This window comes from Petromyzon marinus, chromosome 40, assembly GCF_048934315.1.
Source record: "Petromyzon marinus isolate PM22_M1 ecotype Great Lakes invasive population chromosome 40, UKy_Petmar_22M1.pri1.0, whole genome shotgun sequence".
Classification (NCBI taxonomy): Eukaryota; Metazoa; Chordata; class Hyperoartia; order Petromyzontiformes; family Petromyzontidae; genus Petromyzon; species Petromyzon marinus.
Genome location: NC_133706.1, coordinates 11,826,745 through 11,833,743, shown reverse-complemented (window position 1 = coordinate 11,833,743; position 6,999 = coordinate 11,826,745).

Sequence of the window (6,999 nt, the reverse complement as noted above, 5' to 3'; positions counted from 1 at the left end):
TATATATATAACGTGGAACCGACTCCATCGGCACGCTCCACGTAATCGATTCCTCGCGCATGATTAACGAACCCCGGTAGAATCGCCTCCGATTGGGCGGGAGGGCGGGAATCGTTGTCGTTATTATTGCCGGGGTTGCGAGGAATCGACGCGCGCGTCCAGACCCCGCCTGGAATCGACAGTAAACGATTCCAGAAGTGTTCGCACTGTGTAACAATTACGGTAATTTTGTGTTCCTGAGTAGTAAGTGTTATTTCTTAATTATTTATGCCGCAAAAGTACAGAAAATGGCTGTTGTTCCCCACAAAGTTTGCTTTTGTGACCAGGACAGTGATATTTTGAAATGTACCTATTTGCAATGAGTAAACGGGCGAATTTGTGTCTTTTCGTTCACGTAAAGTCAATAAAACAACACGTGAATCAAAATTAACATGTCTTTACACTAAAGTAATAGAAAAATTACTACAAAACATTTAGACACCAAGGCGCACTACCACAGGCGGGACTGGCCACAGCGGACCGAGCTCTCTGTGGGGAGGAGCAATCTCGACAAACTCCTCCTAAATGTTTTGTAGTCATATTTGTATTCCTTTAGTATAAATGCATGTAAATTTGTATTCATATGTTTTTTTCTGATTTTATGTGAACGAAAATACACAAATTCGCCCGTTTTATCATTGAAAATAGGTACATTTCAAAATATCTCTGTCCTGTCACAAAAGCAAAGTTTGTGGGGAATAATAGCCACTTTCTATACTTTACAGTGAGGGAAAAAAGAATTTGATCCCCTGCTGATTTTGTACAGTACGTTTGCCCACTGACAAAGATCAGTCTATAATTTTAATGGTAGGTTTATTTGAACAGTGAGAGACAGAATAACAACAAAAAAATCCAGAAAAACGCATGTCAAAAATGTTATGCATTGATTTGCATTTTAATGAGGGAAATAAGTATTTGACCCCCTCTCAATCAGAAAGATTTCTGGCTCCCAGGTGTCTTTTATACAGGTAACGAGCTGAGATTAGGAGCACACACTTAAAGGGAGTGCTCCTAATCTCAGCTTGTTACCTGTATAAAAGACACCTGTCCACAGAAGCAATCAATCAGATTCCAAACTCTCCACCATGGCCAAGACCAAATAGCTCTTCAAGGATGTCAGGGACAAGATTGTAGACCTACACAAGGCTGGAATGGGCTACAAGACCATTGCCAAGCAGCTTGGTGAGAAGGTGACAAACAGTTGGTGCGATTATTCACAAATGGAAGAAACACAAAATAACTGTCAATCTCCCTCGGCCTGGGGCTCCATGCAAGATCTCACCTCGTGGAGTTGCAATGATCATGAGAACGGTGAGGAATCAGCCCAGAACTACACGAGAGGATCTTGTCAATGATCTCAAGGCAGCTGGGACCATAGTCACCATGAAAACAATTGGTAACACACTACGCCGTGAAGGACTGAAATCCTGCAGCGCCCGCAAGGTCTTCCTGCTCAAGAAAGCACATATACATACCCGTCTGAAGTTTGCCAATGAACATCTGAATAATTCAGAGGACAACTGGGTGAAAGTGTTGTGGTCAGAAGAGACCAAAATTGAGCTCTTTGGCATCAACTCAACTCGCCGTGTTTGGAGGAGGAATGCTGCCTATGACCCCAAGAACACTGTCAAACATGGAGGTGGAAACATGCTTTGGGGGTGTTTTTTCTGCTAAGGGGACAGGACAACTTCACCGCATCAAAGGGACGATGGACGGGGCCATGTACCGTCAAATCTTGGGTTAGAACCTCCTTCCCTCAGCCAGGGCATTGAAAATGGGTCGTGGATGGGTATTCCAGCATGACAATGACCCAAAACACACGGCCAAGGCAACAAAGGAGTGGCTCAAGAAGAAGCACATTAAGGTCCTGGAGTGGCCTAGCCAGTCTCCAGACCTTAATCCCATAGAAAATCTGTGGAGGGAGCTGAAGGTTCGAGTTGCCAAACGTCAGCCTCGAAACCGTAATGACTTGGAGAAGATCTGCAAAGTGAGTGGGACAAAATCCCTCCTGAGATGTGTACAAACCTGGTGGCCAACTACAAGAAACGTCTGACCTCTGTGATTGCCAACAAGGGTTTTGCCAAGTACTAAGTCATGTTTTGCAGAGGGGTCAAATACTTATTTCCCTCATTAAAATGCAAATCACTTTATAACATTTTTGACATGCGTTTTTCTGGATTTTGTTGTTGTTATTCTGTCTCTCACTGTTCAAATAAATCTACCATTAAAATTATAGACTGATCATTTCTTTGTCAGTGGGCAAACGTACAAAATCAGCAGGGGATCAAATACTTTTTTCCCTCACTGTATATGCATAAGAAATTACGAAATAACACTACCCAGGAACACAAATTGTGTTACATAGTGTAGTCATGAGCAGAGTGACTGCCACCATCAGATGACTGAGTGACCGCTACGTGACTCAGTAACTGCTGGAGTTGCTGCTGAGTGACTGGTGGAGTGGCTCTAGGCATCACGAGCAGTGACTATCACGATCAGTGACTCAGTGACCGCTGCGTGACTGAGTGACTGAGTGACTGCTGGATTGGAGGCTGGGTTGAGCTCTAGGCATCACGAGCAGTGCCACGATCAGTGACTCAGTGACTGCTGGAGTGGCTCTAGGCATCACGAGCAGTGACACGATCAGTGACTCAGTGACCGCTGCGTGACTGAGTGACTCAGTGACTGCTGGAGTGGGGCTGGGTTGGGCTCTAGGCATCACGAGCAGTGACTATCACGATCAGTGACTCAGTGACTGCTGGAGTGGCTCTAGGCATCACGAGCAGTGACAATCACGATGAGTGACTCAGTGACTGCTGGAGTGGCTCTAGGCATCACGAGCAGTGACAATCAAGATCAGTGACTCAGTGACTGCTGGAGTGGCTCTAGGCATCACGAGCAGTGACACGATCAGTGACTCAGTGATCGCTGCGTGACTGAGTGACTCAGTGACTGCTGGAGTGGGGCTGGGTTGGGCTCTAGGCATCACGAGCAGTGACAATCACGATCAGTGACTCAGTGACTGCTGGAGTGGCTCTAGGCATCACGAGCAGTGACTGACTGCTGAATTTCTGCTGGGTTGAGCTCTGGGCATCACGATCAGTGACTATCACAATCAGTGACTGCTGGAGTGACTGCTGGGCTGAGCTCTAGGCATGAGACGCTGTTGTCCGCCTTATGGTATTTGACTGCACAAAGACGTGAGCCAACAAGTGGCAGCACAGCCAACCCGAATAGAACGGCCAGGGGATTCCAATGCTGCCCAGTCTGGGGTGGGGTGGGGGGTAGCTGCCCCACTCTCACGCGCGTTCAATCCCTTTGGCATCGTGCCCGGGTCTAAATCCATCCTGCAAAAGTCTCCCATGTCAGATCCGGTCTTGTCCAACTCCCCACATAGCAATAGATACAGGAGGCCTAGCAGTCGCTTTTGCACCACATCAACCAAAGTACAACACCCACCCCCACCCCACCATTAATACACGAACTTTAAACTATGGGACCCTAAGCAATGGATCGAAGACTTCCACTTAACGAATCGGCTGCTGGGTTTGAGCTCTACGCATCACGATCAATGACTGCTGAGTGACTGCTGGCGCGGCTGCTGGGCTGAGCTTTAGGCATGATCAGTGAATAGGCATCACGATCACTGACTTATCACGATCACTGACTGACTGCTGAGTGACTGAGTAACTGCTGATTTGCTGCTGAGTGACTTCTGAGCGCTGGGTTGAGCTCTCGGCATCATGACCAGTGACTATCACGATCAGTGACTGCTGAATTGGTGCTGAGGAGTGACTGCTGAGTGACTGCTGGAGTGGTTGCTGGGCTCTAGGCATTACGATCAGTGAGATCGTAAGTGTAACTATTCATCTGTCGGGATCGTAGGTGTAAACATTAATCTGTAGGGATACTAAGTACAAATATTAATTCCCGCTAGAAGTTCAGAATAGCGCAGCATAACAACAACGATCTGGGAAACTGATATTAACAGCAACTATGATTATTATAGAGGCGCAGCAGTGGCTAAATGTGATGTCGCTTCATCCACCGATGCAGGGAATTTCTGGAAGTTGCGTGGCTCCACAATCGTCACCAGGGGGCACGCGCACCTCCCTCAGACTGCGTCGAGAGCGCTGTCGCAGTCGGGAGACCGGGGAGATCGATGATCGACGGACCGGGGAGATCGATGATCGACGGACCGGGGAGATCGACTATCGACGGACCGGGGAGATCTATGATCGACGTTCGGTGGCAATCGTCGTCGATTCTCACTCGACAACAAAGAGTGGGTCCGCAGCTACTACACGTGGAGTAGCTACTACACGCGTTTCAGCTACTATACGTGTAGCAGCTACTACACGTGTTCCAGCTACTACACGTGTGGCAGCTACTACACGTGTTGCAGCTACTACACGTGTAGCAGTTACTACACGTGTTGTAGCTACTACACGTGTGGCAGCTACTACACGTGTAGCAGCTACTACACGTGTGGCAGCTACTACACGTGTGGCAGCTACTACACGTGTTGCAGCTACTACACGTTTTGCAGCTACTACACGTGTTGCAGGTACTACACGTGTTGCAGCTACTACACGTGTAGCAGCTACTACACGTGTGGCAGCTACTACACGTGTAGTAGCTACTACACGTGTTGCAGCTACTACACGTGTTGCAGCTACTACATGTGTAGCAGCTACTACACGTGTGGCAGCTACTACACGTGTTCCAGCTACTACACGTGTGGCAGTTACTACACGTGTTGCAGCTACTACACGTGTGGTAGTTACTACACGTGTAGCAGCTACTACACGTGTGGCAGCTACTACACGTGTAGCAGTTACTACACGTGTTGCAGCTACTACACGTGTGGCAGCTACTACACGTGTAGCAGCTACTACACGTGTGGCAGCTACTACACGTGTTGTAGCTACTACATGTGTAGCAGCTACTACACGTGTGGCAGCTACTACACGTGTTGCAGCTACCACACGTGTTGCAGCTACTACACGTGTAGCAGCTACTACGTGTTGCAGCTACTACACGTGTGGCAGCTACTACACGTGTAGCAGCTACTACGCGTGTGGTAGCTACTACACGTGTTGCAGCTACTACACGTGTGGTAGCTACTACACGTGTTGCAGCTACTACACGTATTGCAGCTACTACACGTGTAGCAGCTACTACACGTGTGGTAGCTACTACGTGTTGCAGCTACTACACGTGTGGTAGCTACTACACGTGTAGCAGCTACTACACGTGTGGTAGCTACTACGTGTTGCAGCTACTACACGTGTGGTAGCTACTACACGTGTTGCAGCTACTGCACATGCTGCTACGGGCCCCGCAGTTTCAAGTGCCCCGCGCGAAACGCTTTAAAGCTATCAATTCTGGTTCAGTGATTCTGCACTTGCTCTATTACTATAGAACTATACCGCCTTCTACTTTTATGAACGACTGGGTGTTTAAGGTTAGCGATTTGTCGTATTATCTGGGTGTATATCAAATTAAAAATACAATTACTTTACTATGCAAGTAAAAAATGTATGCGTTTAAATATTAACGTTTTTTTTTTATGTATGACCCCTTTAGAACATCATGCTACAGGCCCCGCACTACCTTAATCTGGCACTGGTGACGATCCTTAAACCTCGAACAATCGGCAACGAGAGACCGATTATCAATGCAAGTAGTCACCATGTCAACACTGCCCATTAGATGTTGACCCCCTCCATTCCCACCCCCTTGTAATTAGAGGTGTAATGTTTTGAGGCCAGGGACAATATCGAGCGCACGTCTGGTAACCGGAGAGCCGCGTTCAACGGTTCCACGTTGGTTACGCGCGGCACGAGAAATCTCCGTTTAGTTTGATCTGGAAGGGCCTGGTGGGGTGGTAGGGAGGGAAGGGGCGCACGCAACTCCGTCGAGCGATTTAACTCAACTGCGCCCCCTCTTTGTTCTGACCCCGGCTGCCCTCTGTGAATGGCTTTGTTAGAAAAGGCAGGCTCACCCCCCTCTCAACAACAATAACAACAGCCGCCATTCGCCACTAAGTGGCGGTGACATCCCCACGGCGTTTGTGCCAGGCCATGTGCACGTTGAGGCCACGTGAAGTGTCGAACGCCCGCCGCAGGAGGTCACGGGGCAGACCCAGCAGGTGCCACGGGTCGACTGACTGAGACGAGTGGCCGATGCACCGCCTGTGCCCCCTACTGTGTCAACTCGCTGTGCTTTAGCCACCCGGCGCTCCGCTCGTTGTTGTGAGCGTCGCTCCTCTGCCCCCCGTTGTTGCTGGAGGGCGACTACCTCCAACTGGCCAGTAGCCTTAAGGCCCACCTAGCCTGGCACTACCCGAGTAGTGTCCTTCTCGCTCCCCCTCCCACGGCTAACGTGGCGCAAAAAGCGGGGGCATCGCAAATCCATTCGCGCGAGCGTGCGCCTCGGTGTAAATGTTTGCGGAAACGACTCGGCCAACTGTTTTCGTTCTCAATTAGGCTCGTTTATAAACACCGCCAGCACAAGGCAGACCCGCGACTGACTGCGTTCTTTCATCTTCAACTTGTCAGAGTCGACAAGGTCTTTGGTTCGCGGATGTTCAGGCGATCGGCTCTTTGTTGTTGTTGTTTGTCGTTCACAGTTTGGCTTTGATGTGCCAGTGTCTGTCGAGTCATCACGCGCTGTCACGTCAGCCCGTATTTACCCGGTGCTCACGTCCGCAGGGTATGGCGGGCGGAAAGCCCCTTCGGTAATGTGTGTGTGGTGTGGGTGGTGTGTGTGGGTGGTGTGTGTGTGGTGTGTGTGGGTGGTGTGTGTGCGGGGCAGGGCGAGAACGATGATGGTAGTGAAGATTAATGTCCCGCACATACCACACGGGACATTTTGTACTGTAAATGTTCGCTGTTTCTGGTGGAGTTTGTGTTGAAAATCTGCACCATGTGAGAGCAACATAGCGACACGTTCTGA